Source organism: Uloborus diversus, chromosome 5 (assembly GCF_026930045.1).
Source record: "Uloborus diversus isolate 005 chromosome 5, Udiv.v.3.1, whole genome shotgun sequence".
Classification (NCBI taxonomy): domain Eukaryota; kingdom Metazoa; phylum Arthropoda; class Arachnida; order Araneae; family Uloboridae; genus Uloborus; species Uloborus diversus.
In genome coordinates, this window is record NC_072735.1 from 366,010 (window position 1) to 378,923 (window position 12,914).

The window sequence follows — 12,914 nt, forward strand, 5'->3', positions numbered from 1 at the left end:
ACTAATAAAAAGAACTAGTGAACTGTTTAAGGTGATTGAAGTCATGTTCCTGGTAGGTAGATAAACAAAGCAGACAGTGCTTTCACCTGCAAACATTAAATTATGCTAAAATAACGTAATAATCAGTGTACAATACGTACTGTACTTTAACAGTAAAATAAATAGTATTTTAGTTCAAATAGTGTACAAAAAACAAAAAAAAAAAAATCTTTAGTCTAATAATTTGGCCAGCACTGTATGCTAAAAATGAACTATTGAATGTAATTCTAAAGTAATCGTAAAAAAAGTAAAATGATGTAATATTTAGAGATTGATGAAAGAAAATATATAATGATTTAAAATTAATAAATTATCGTGTGGAGATTGAACGGTTCTAGTGTAAGCGTGGACAGTAAGTTTAATCACTCATGTTAAAAAATCTTTTTTTTCATCATTTAAAAAGACCTTGTGCGTGTTTCCCCTAAAACTATCTACTAAGCATTTCATCCAGTTTAACATACAAGTATTCTAAATTTGAATAAAATGTGCCATTTATAGAGCTAATATGATGCTCTAGGAAGAGCATTGAAGTTAAAATTTGCGGATACCCTGTAAACATAAATTCATATCATAAAAATAAATCTCCCGACGCTGAATCACTTGTATTTGTTGTTGCTTAGTATTTCTCTCCTTTCATATAAAATATTCACAACTTGGTTTTTTTATTTATGGTGTGCATGTCCCATCATAAAATGAATAAACTTTTAACATTTCAATGCATTGTCACGACTTATTGAGGGCATAATATTGCTAAATTCATTTCAACATGAGAGTATATAAGCGTCGCAGGGGGGAGAAGTTACCTCGCTTGACATAAAAAGAAAGCTGTTTCAGTCATAAAATAGACTATAAAGACGCGTTATGGCAGCAGTTCAAGCATTAGGTTAGTAGTATTTATCAAATAAAGGCATGCTTCGAAGAACACTGACAAAGTAATTTGAACATTTGATCCCACTCAACGAATGGAGTGTTAAAAATTTTATGCGCATTCGTAATATAAAATCACTTTAGTACTGTGTCTTCTGAGCACTTGCTGTTGATGTTAATAATAAAGTAATGCAATTTCTTGATATTCTTATTTTTGAATAGACATTCCCCTAAATTTCAAAAGTAAAGAAGACTTGTTCCTTTCATTTTCTGAGCATCGAAAAATGATAGAGGTGACTGATTCACTAGTTTAAGATTGCTTTAAAAATATGATGTTAAATCACCGTAACTGCAACTATCACGTTCACACTGTTAATGATAAAGAGTTCCTAAATGCACATTTAAATAAAATCACATATTTTATTAAAAAATAAAACAGTTCGTGTGACATTTTCAATGCACAAATCAAAGTAATACATTACTTGCTATCAGTTTATGATATGCCAATAACGGGGTTTTATTGTTTCAATTATTAATTTTTTTAATTATGCTAAAAATGAACTATTGAATGTAGTCCTAAATTAATCGTAAAAAAAGTAAAATGATGTAATACTTAGAGATTGATGATAGAAAATATATAATGATTTAAAATTAATAAACATTTTAATTCATTAAATATAAATCATCGTTCGGAGATAACTTGAGTGGTTCTAGTGTAAACGTGGACAGTAAGTTTAATCTCTGATGATAATTTTTTTTTTCATCATTTTAAAAAACCTTGTACATGTTTCCCATAAAACTACCTACTAAGCATTTCATCCAGTTTAACATACAAGTATTCTAAATTTGAATAAAATGTGCCTTTTATAGAGCTAATATGATGCTCTAGGAAGAGCATTGAAGTTAAAATTTGCGGATACCCTGTAAACATAAATTCATATCATAAAAATAAATCTCTCGACACCGAATCACTTGTATTTGTTGTTGCTTAGTATTTCTCTCCTTTAACCCAAGATATTCACAACTTGGCTTTTTTATTTATGGTGTGCATGTCCCATCATAAAATGAATAAACTTTTAACATTTCAATGCATTGTCACGACTTATTGAGGGCGTAATATTGCTAAATTCATTTCAACATGAGAGTATATAAGCGTCGCAGGGGGGAGAAGTTACCTCGCTTGACATAAAAAGAAAGCTGTTTCAGTCATAAAATAGACTATAAAGACGCGTAATGGCAGCAGTTCAAGCATTAGGTTAGTAGTATTTATCAAATAAAGGCATGCTTCGAAGAACACTGACAAAGTAATTTGAACATTTGATCCCACTCAACGAATGGAGTGTTAAAAATTTTATGTGCATTCGTAATATAAAATCACTTTAGTACTGTGTCTTCTGAGCACTCTCTGTTGATGTTAATAATAAAGTAATGCAATTTCTTGATGCTCATATTTTTGAGTATTGGGTGGCTGGTACGGAGAGTGGGAGTGAAGGAGTGTAACATTCCCCTAAATTCCAAAAGTAAAGAAGCCTTGTTTCTTTCCTTTACTGGGCATCGAAAAATGATAGAGGTGACTGATTCACTTCTTTACTAATAATAAAGCTGAAAGTCTCTCTGTCCGGAGGATGTCTGTAGGATGTCTGGATGTTTGGATGTCTGGATCTCTGTGATGCGCATAGCGCCTAGACCGTTCGGCCGATTTTCATGAAATTTGGCACAAAGTTAGTTTGTAGCATGGGGGTGTGCACCTCGAAGCGATTTTTTCGATGTGGTTCTTTTTCTATTCCAATTTTGAGAACAAAATTATCGTAAGATGGAAGAGTAAATTACGAAATTATCACAACGTGGAACCGTAACATGGGTACAAGCCAATTGGCGAGAAAATTCACCATACATTATATTATTTGTAAATATACAGGCGAACCAAAAGATCTTTTAATTTTTCTATTACGGGCAAAGCCGTGCGGGTACCATTAGTGTTTAAATAAAGAGCAACTGACGTAATAAGAGTGTGTTTTATTGCTTATAACAGTAATATTTCAAGAAAGGAAAATTAAATTTTATATTGAAGGATTGAATCTACTGTGGCAATCTGTCTCGAATCTCAAATCTTTTTAAAGAACTTCTTTTAATCAATAATGACGTTATAATCCCTTAAAATAGCATACTTTTCAAAAAAAAAGTCAGTCTTAAAGCGGCCACGCACCTATCCCTTCTTTCGCATCTACTTTGACACCCCTCCCCTACATTCACTGTTTGGTACAATAGTCGCTTATGGTTTTAAGTATGATAGTCGAAATAGTAAGGGAATAATTAACACATTAATGCCGGTCGGTACAAAAATATACCAACCGAGAAAAAAATTATAATTCATCTTTACATGGTGCTATCAGCCCAACAGTTATGGTTTTACATAGTAAATAATCTCAGAAAGGGAAACAAATTTAATTACTCCATCTTTGTTAAAAACAGACGTAACAGCAGGCTTAAAACTTGAATAAATGGTTATTCCAACAGCATTCCTCTTCCGTTAAAATGTAAAATACAAGTTTTGCATATATTTTTGTAATTTAAGAGGGATTTAAAATTGCATCATAAGTGTAACAGCTTATTATATTTAAATATACTTTTAAAAAGTTATTTTTATCTTTGTTTCGTGTTGTAAATTCACTTTTACTTTCAATGGTAGAAAATTGTACCAACCGGCGAATGTGTAGTCTCTGTCTTATTTTGGGCAAATGATTGCACAATGCAAATGAAGGCTGACGTTTCATTTGGACTTTTCGAAAATTAATAAGTACCTGAATACCAGATGAAACTTTAATGCCATTATGGGCATTTTTTACTTGTATCCCTGTGCTGAAAAGACTTTCTAAAAGGGGTAGTCTTCCAACTTATGCATTGAAAGGGAATATACAAATGGATGCTCAATTGAGTTCAAGCAATGAAATAAAGAAACACATACACACAATCAACCAAGAATAACATGTAATAATGCTGCAATGAAAATGATGTTGTAAAGTGGAACGACAGTACAGCAGCAGTTTCAATAAAATATTCAGAAGCAGCAATAAAGTATTCAGAACATGATGTGAACCGGGTAGAAAATGAGGCACTTATTAGAAAAATAAAATAATAGTTTCTATGTACGCCTGAACACACACACACACACACACACACACACACACACACTAACACACACACACGCCTGAACACACACACACGCCTGAACACACACACATGCTAACAGACACGCCTGAACACACACACACGCTAGCACTCACGCACACACACTCGTGCCTAAATACACTCACTGGTCTACACACACACAAGCGTACGCCTACATACACACACAGGTTTACACACACACACACACACACACACACACACACACACACACACACAAGCGCAAGCTTGCATACACACTTAATTTTACACACACGCCTACACACATACACATATGCACGCCTACACACATACACACATGCACGCCTACACACATACACACACGCATTCCTACATACGCAGACACACACTTGTGGTTGCAAAAAGCATAATATGAACTCAAGTAGTCGAAAATTATTTTTTTAAAATTTATTTTGACTCGTTTGAAGACGAAATATTGAAATACAAAACTGTATTTTGATAACATACCTATGCAGTTACATGTTTCATATCGTAAAGTCAAACTAAGGATGTATCATAGTCATATAGGCAAAAGTCAAATGTGTCTCTTTGTGAAACACTTTTCATGTTATTCCAATCACTGCTATCCAATTTACTCGTACGTTCATATTTGCTCTACCTCTAGTTAATTCTGCTCGCAATTACATCGGTACACTATTCCCAGTGTTATCTTCACTTGACCAAAATGATGATGCTTATTCTTCATACATGATGATTTCTACCAGGTCAATATTAAGGCCGTTTAGAATATATTGTCGCGTAGAACTTTGCACGAATGTGATTATTTAAAACTGCAGGGAATTTTTATTGTTAATTAAACGGATACATCTTTTAGATAATATTCCGATAGGTATATAGAAGAGAACTACTTATGTAAAAATGGGTTTAGCCAGCAATTACGAGTAGCATTTATAATTGTTATTCAAAAATTAATTGGGGCCGTGGTAGCCCGATCAGTAGAGCGTCGGATTCGGGGCCGGAGGGTCCTGGGTTCGAACCTCGATGGTCGAAGACCCACCGTCGTCATTAAAGGGGACTGGGCGACGTTAAATATGCTCGTGATCTCAATGTCCTCCAAGTAAAACGATACCTCTGGGGGTGCTAGTACTAGGTAGCTATTAGCTCATGGACTAGTTCTAAATTCTCATTAACTGTTCGATCCGGTGCTGGTGCTGCCATCTATCGGTATATAAAATAATGGAGGCAAAGCACTTAGTATGCAGTCCTCGACATAAATACAGTTGTAGTCAGTTGTGACTCTGAATAGGAATAGGATAGGAAAAATCAATTGTTTCTTTGTGAAATCTTTATGCAGCGTTTTAGACTCCAAGTTAAATTTATACTCACGTAAATATTCATTACTCCTTAGGCTGCAAAGGTTCCGTTTCTGTGATTTGAAGCAATCTTTCCTCCTTCAATTACTTTCCTAAAATTGCATTGATATCTTTAGTTTCAAAATGATTATCAATTTCTATGCAATATCGCATTTATTACATAGAAATACACTGCTGTCTTAAAGTTAAGCCTAATTCATAAAATTCAGAAAAATCTTTAAGATTTTCGTAAAATTATATAAAATCACTTTTGGAGATCCATTGGTTTAAGGAAAAACATTATGTTTATGCAAAATATTATAGTCGATGGTGTTATGCGCGAAACAGGTGCGCATGTCGGAATGTGGAAAAAACAGCTCATACGCTTTAGAAAGTTGCGCGATTCATGCAATTGCTGTACCAAGGAACATTGGTTTTGGTGAAACAGGATAATTAAGGACACAAAGGCACCAATTGGACGTGTTTGTGAAGGGAAATCGTTGGCATGCTAGAATCTGGACGATAACAAACAGAAGTGTCTCGTGTTCTTAATGTGACTCAGTGTGAAATTTCAAGACTGGCAAAGGTTTCAAAATACGGGAGATGTTACCCGACAACCAGTACCAGGTCGACCAAGAGTCACAACCGCTTGCGAAGGTCAATTTCTGGCGATTTCTACCCGACCTCATAGGGACAGCCGTGCCAGGGAACTGGGTTCGGCGCTCAATGCCGCCACAGGAATAACATTTTCGAGGCAAACTGTTTACAGGAGACTCCATTATATTAATATGTATGCCAGAAGATCAGCAGTTTGCATTCCTCTCACGTCAGCGCATAAACGCGCTCGTTTAAGCTGGAGCTTGCAACATCGGCATTGCAGTGGGGGACATTGGGCCAATGTGATGTCCAATGATGAGTCCCGCTTTACACTACAGAGTGATTCTCATCAGGTAATAACATGGAGAGAAAATGGAACTCGCTTCCAACAGCGAAACATAAGAGAAACAAATCATTTTGTGCAGCGGATGTAATGGTGTGGGCGGGCATTATGTTGGACGGCCGCACCGACCTCCATATTTTTGAGACAGGCTCATTCACTAGTGAAAGATATTGAGACGAAATTCTTGAGCCTTATTTTCGCTTGTTTCGAGGTTCTGTCGGTTCTGACTTCATATTCATGGATGATAACGCACCATGTCACCGTACAGCAGTGGTCAATGGATTCCTTTAATCAGAAAATACCCAGCGAATGACGTGAACTGCGAACTCCCCTGATTTGATCCCTATCAAGCATGTCTGGGATATGCTCGAGAGGACCCTCGCAGCCCGTTCGCTCCCTGCCGAGCTCAGAACTGTTAAAGTCCACAACTCAGTCACCATGTCATGGAAAGTATGAGTAATCTTTGTGCAGCGTGCCTGTCTGTCAGAGGTGGTTATACATGTTATTAAAGCTCAGCATCATCTTTTTTCATTTATTTTTGTGTAAAGAATAATCTCCTCATATGCCTAATTTTCTTCCAAACTATTTTTTTGGAAAACAAAAGTAAATATTACCGTTTTTTTTTTCTTTTTTTTTAAAAGTTTCCTTGTTTTGCAACTGTGTTACACTAGCATAATACGTTTCCCCCTATTCAGATGTATATTTCATTTAGTACTCGCATTAATAACAATTATGCTTAGCTTTTGGACACCAGTGTATTAGTTATAAATATTATCTCTCTTGGACCGATCACAAACGTTTAAAAAATCGTTTTGATTATATATTTTTTTTTAAGAATCGGTAAATTCAGAAAAATACGTTTTTTTCTTTTGATTTTTATTAAAAAAATTAATTAATTAATGATTTGGGAGTGATTCATTTGAATCAAAATAAGCTTTTTTTTAATCCAACAGTGAGTTATATTTACGATGGTAAATTCACTATTAATTTTCCGACTTAGTAAAGAAAACTAAATTTTAAATTTCTTGCCATTTATTAAATAAAAGCTATTTCTTAATTAAAACTTTTTTGACATTGCAGATGAACTAAAAATCAGCAAAACAGGACGACGCATATCTAAGGGAGGAAGACATTACTAGTGATTAATAATTGGAATTCGGTGTGGTACATTTTTTTCTTATATTTTTGTATCCATTTTCTATTAGTCAGATTTTCTTTTAAATGCTCAGTGTTGTTATGTCATAATTCATTCAGAGTTTTATTAAAACTCTAAAATGAGATGAAATCCTCCTACAAAGAACAAAAAAGTACAATTAAAAATCCCCATTCATAATTAGTTATAAGGTGGAATGGGTCACTAATGATAATGAATGATATATATATATATATATATATATATATATATATATATATATATATATTAGGGCTCGACCGATGGCATTTTTTGGCCGATTGCTCAAAGATGGCCGATGGCCGATGGCCGATTGTTTTCCTCCAAATGGCCGATTGCCAATGGCCGATGGCCGATGGCAAAAAAAAAAAAATAATAACACAGAAATAAATTGATAAGATTGTCATTGATTTAAAGGATCATTGATTCATTTCACTTTACTTCTTTTCTACGAATAAAGAATTGTAATCACAAAAAAAAAATCATATTTCGACCTAAATTTCTATTTTACTATCACCAAATTTATACTTCACAAGTTTTTTCGGCAGATCTGTACATACATATGTACCGAAGAACATATAGATAACCAAATATCCATTTTGACCGCCTCCTCAGTTAATTATCGCAAATTCTCTTGTGATGTCTTCATGCGCGTAAACTTGCGTCACTCAAAAACGTTATGAAATAGTAAATTAAAAACTCATACGTACGTAGTATGATCTAAAAGTTCGAGGTCAAGTTGTATAAAACCTTACCCTGAATAGTTCACATTACCGAAGCATATATCTATCTACAAAATAGTCACCTTGAACGATTATGCACTTCTGCCAACGTTCGTATAGCTTTTAAAAGCACTCCTGGAAGACATTTTTCGCAAATTCCTGTAAGGCCTCTTGCGCTGCTGCTTTAACTTCATCGTGGGGAAGAAGGCGACTTTCATGTTGAGGATGCACGGTTCGATTGGTCAATACTCTGATATGGCAAACAAATAACATAACGTTTCGTCGGACTTAGCTCCGTGCGACTTTTACCTGTTCAAAGCAAAAAAACATTTGCATAGACGCCGCTTTTTTCCGCCAGGAGAAGATGAAGCTGCGTCATAGAAGGTAGCGAAAAATGGCTTCCAGGAGTGTTTCCAAAAGTTATATGAACACTGGCAGAAGTACATAGTCCCTTAAGGCGACCTTTTGAAGGTGGATGTGCTTCGGTAATGTGAACTATTCTGGGTAAGATTTTATACAGCTTCTCTCCGAACTTTTGCATCGTACTACGTACAATCTGTATACGGTGTAGTTATGCTTCTCCTTTTTTGACTGCTGTATGATGAAAGAGAAAGAACAATAGCCAAAAAAAGAAGGAAGAAAAACAAAGAGACTGTTTAATAATTATTTGTGTTTTTTTTAAATTGAGCATATAACTAAGATTTCAGTAATGTTGTAATAATGTATGGATTTAGGTACACTAAACATAGTTAAAAAAATTAAATTACGTTGTTTAATCATTCAAAAAAAAAAATAATTAAGAATAGAACTATGAAACCGTCAACAAATTACGCAATTAAAGTGGAAAGAATGCACGTAGACATTTTTTAGTCATCAAATTAAACAAAAAAGGTAACAGATAAATTACAATATTAAATCGAAATAGTAATTTTTATACTTATTTAAAATTTATGAATAAAAAAGTTTGCATTTTTCATAAAAGTTATAACAGTGACATACATTTTGCTGAAAAAAAAGAAAAAAATAGCCATGAAAGGAGCAAGGTTCTTAAAACGCTAGTTACAATAAACAAACTCAATATTAACACCAAGTTAATAACTGAATACATATACTACTTGATCTGATGTTTGCACACATAGTATTGAACAATTTGATTGTTTAATCTTTTATGAAGCTTTACAAACAAGTTCAAATTAAATTTTTCAATTTAACAATAATTTTCTGAAATTTGAAAAATTGCATAATAGAAAATCCTTGAAACTTTTCTATAAAAAACGAAAATAACTTATTCATTGATTTTACATAAATACATAAAAATAGTTACTTACGACAGAAAAAAAAATCAATCGCTATTAATGATGCAAAAAAGATGGCAATTTACGAAATATAGGTGAAACAAGTATGAGAAATACGCAAAATGACATTTCTTGACCAAAATAAATAATCGCTAAATATTTAAGAAATGCTTGAAACGACGAGGTAGGGTTAGGGGGGTCACCCTCTGATTTTGGAGAAAATCACACTTCGGCCCCAACTTCTGCCTCATTTTTTTAGTACAGAACAGCTACCACCAACGCCTCGGAAGAGTTTCTGAATCTACTTCAGCACTTCTGAAAAAAAAAAAAAATTCAAAAGTCCCTTTGATTTCCGAATTATGTCACCATTCAAAACGTCTTTAATCAATTTCTTACATTAATGCCCTAAATTCTTTCTAAACAATAGATAAAGTTTGAAAAAAAAAAATCTCCAATTTTATGAATGGTGTTAGTTTTAAACAACTCAGAAGTACAACTAGAGTTTAATTTCAGAAATTGAGGGAGTGGGAGGAGGGGCACGCAAGTGTTCTCGGAAATTCAAAAAATAGTCGTAAAAATAGAGTTTAAAATAATCATAAACATTGAGCAGAAAACCCTTTCAAAACTTGCACCCGAGTTTGTTTTGACGTGCAATAGCGGATTTAAAATATAGCAAATGTTGCAATTGCGCGAGAGGCCCCATAACCATAGGCCCACCGAAGGAGTTACAAAAATGCGAATGATAAATGTTTTACAACTTCTGTGATCCCCAAAATGTATTTCGACGGGCCCCAAACTTGTAACTCCGCCGAAGCGATACAGAAAAGACTGCATTACTGTGATTCATATTACAAATATCGAAAAATTAAAAATTGCCGTCGGTTCAACTTGAATCTAATAAAATGACACAAAAATCGGTTTCGCCATCTCATATTTGTTTCCATAGTCTCTAATTCGGCAATATATCACCAAATGATCATCAGTCTGAGACGCTATATTAGTTTTGCATTGAAATAAGTAATTAATAGCCACAAAAAATGAGTAAACAGGCTTTTCAGAACATCCGATCGAAAACAAAAAGGGAAGTGCACAACTTGAACGTCCGCAGACCCCACATACGAAACTTTCACCTTCTACAGATTATCATTTTTGAGTTATGACTTATGACAGATACATACGTACATCGTACATCCTGCTGCAAGAAACAACGCAATAATTAACTTGTTTGGTACCTGAATGTAGTATTAAAAACTCTTCTAGGGATAACTAAACATAGAAATTCATACTGAAATTTAAGTAAATAATTTTATATGAAAACAACAACTAATTTTACTTTGTATTAAAAAGTAAAACAGCAAAGGTCCTTTTTTTTTCAAAAGCATCGGCCAATTCCATCGGTTTTTCGATGTTTTTTAAGGCCGATGGGCCGATGTTTCCCGCAAGTTAGCATCGGCCGCCGATGCCGATGGCTAAATTGTTGAACCATCGGCGCCGATGCATCGGCCAGGCCGATGCATCGGTCGAGTCCTAATATATATATATACAGATTTAAAAAAATATTTATGAAATGAATATTGAAATGAGAAAGTAAGTCGTGAAAGACTATTGTTTTCAAAATGAATTGAGGAACACGGGGCAGTCCAATTTTCCATGAGGAACAGCTGTGGAACTTGTAACCCGTTGAGATCAAAATCTTGTCGGTGACACTGTCTACCCAGAACCTCATTTCGATCGAACTTGGCTTTTTTTCACATTGATATTTTGTTTGGATATCGTTAAGTTTTGAAAGGTAAATCATAGTTCTTCTAATGTAAAGCGAATGTTCTTCTAATGAATTAAATGTAAAAGCGTGTACAAATACAACTTCCATCCCCCCTGCTTTTAGGATGCACTGGTTTCTTTTCATTAGTAATTTCGAAGATATTTCGATAACTGGGGGTTTGGCGCTTTCGTCAATTATGGGCTATAATTGTTTGCTTCTGTCACTATCAGCAAGGCCCATGGCCGAAGTACATTATCCTTTGGTCTTTGGCGTCCACAAATTTGGCGATAATTGGGACAATTGCTAAGACTCCTAGTTTTCAAACTCTTCCCGCAATTTCTACATTGTCTGGGGGAATTATCATGAGGTAGATCGTAAAATCTGCAGAATTGGCGAAAACATTTCCCCATTGCTTATAATTCCGTGGCGCCAAGTTTGTGAACCTTTAAGAAATTAAAATGAAGAGAAGCTGAAAGACGTAACCATGGCAATGCGAACAAAACATCAGTAATTTTAACGGAGATTAGATTTATTCGAATTTTATTTTTAACGGCTTGTAACTTTTTTTTTCCTTTGGAGATAGAAGGTTACTTTTTCGACCATAGGTCGAGATATTTCTGGAGTAAAAAAATGTCATTTTTTCCAACGGTGTCAGAAACAAAACTGTGGGACAAGTCCTTCACTTTTCATTGATAGATTTAATGAAGAAAGTATTGCCGAAATTTCAGCTAAGCCTAAAAAAGTTCGAGATAAAAACGCAAATTGCTGTCGTCGTAATGAAGTTAGAGGATTGAAACAAATTGCTTAGAACGCGGAAAATTCTACCCTTTCCAACGATATAAAATATTAATATGTGCAAGTAATTTTTCACCCCTTTAATAGACAATAATAGGCAATTTACGTGAAATTTTAGCCTAAATCGTAATAACAAAAGAACTATTTATCGGATTTTTTCCAATTATAGCCTATATTACTCAGTAAGAAGGTACCTTTCATACAGTATAAGAACCGGAGATTACCTCGAACATATAAACAAACAAAATTCGTCCTCTCTCTTTATAATATTAGTAAAGATAATGAGAAATTTTCAGTATTTAATCTTAAATGTTAATATTTAATGTTTATTGTCATATTATACTACTAATTACATGGCATGCATCAATTCATCCACCTCCGAATAAGGGACACCTCTATTTAAGGGACAAAACGTCTGGTCCCCTTTTAGTGTCCCTTCTACTATACATCATAAGTAGGGGAAATGACCTTATTACACTGTAAAAACGATTCAGAAACGTTCCTGGAAAATGATGAGCTGCTGATGGTTCAGTCATTAGTCAGGCAGACAAAGTTACTGATCTGGGGGTCTTAATAAGTCAGGATTTAAAGTTTAGCCAACAGTGCAGCATTGCTAGTAACAAGGCCAATAAGATGCTTGGGTTTATCAATAGATCTATTTCAAACAAATCTAAAGAAGTTCTTCTGCCCTTATATAGAATAGAAGTTTGGTAAGACCTCATTTGGAGTATGCTGTTCAGTTTTGGTCTCCTTATCTTAAGAAAGACATTAATGTATTGGAAAGGGTTCAAAGGCGAGCTACAAGGCTAATAAATGGACTTTCT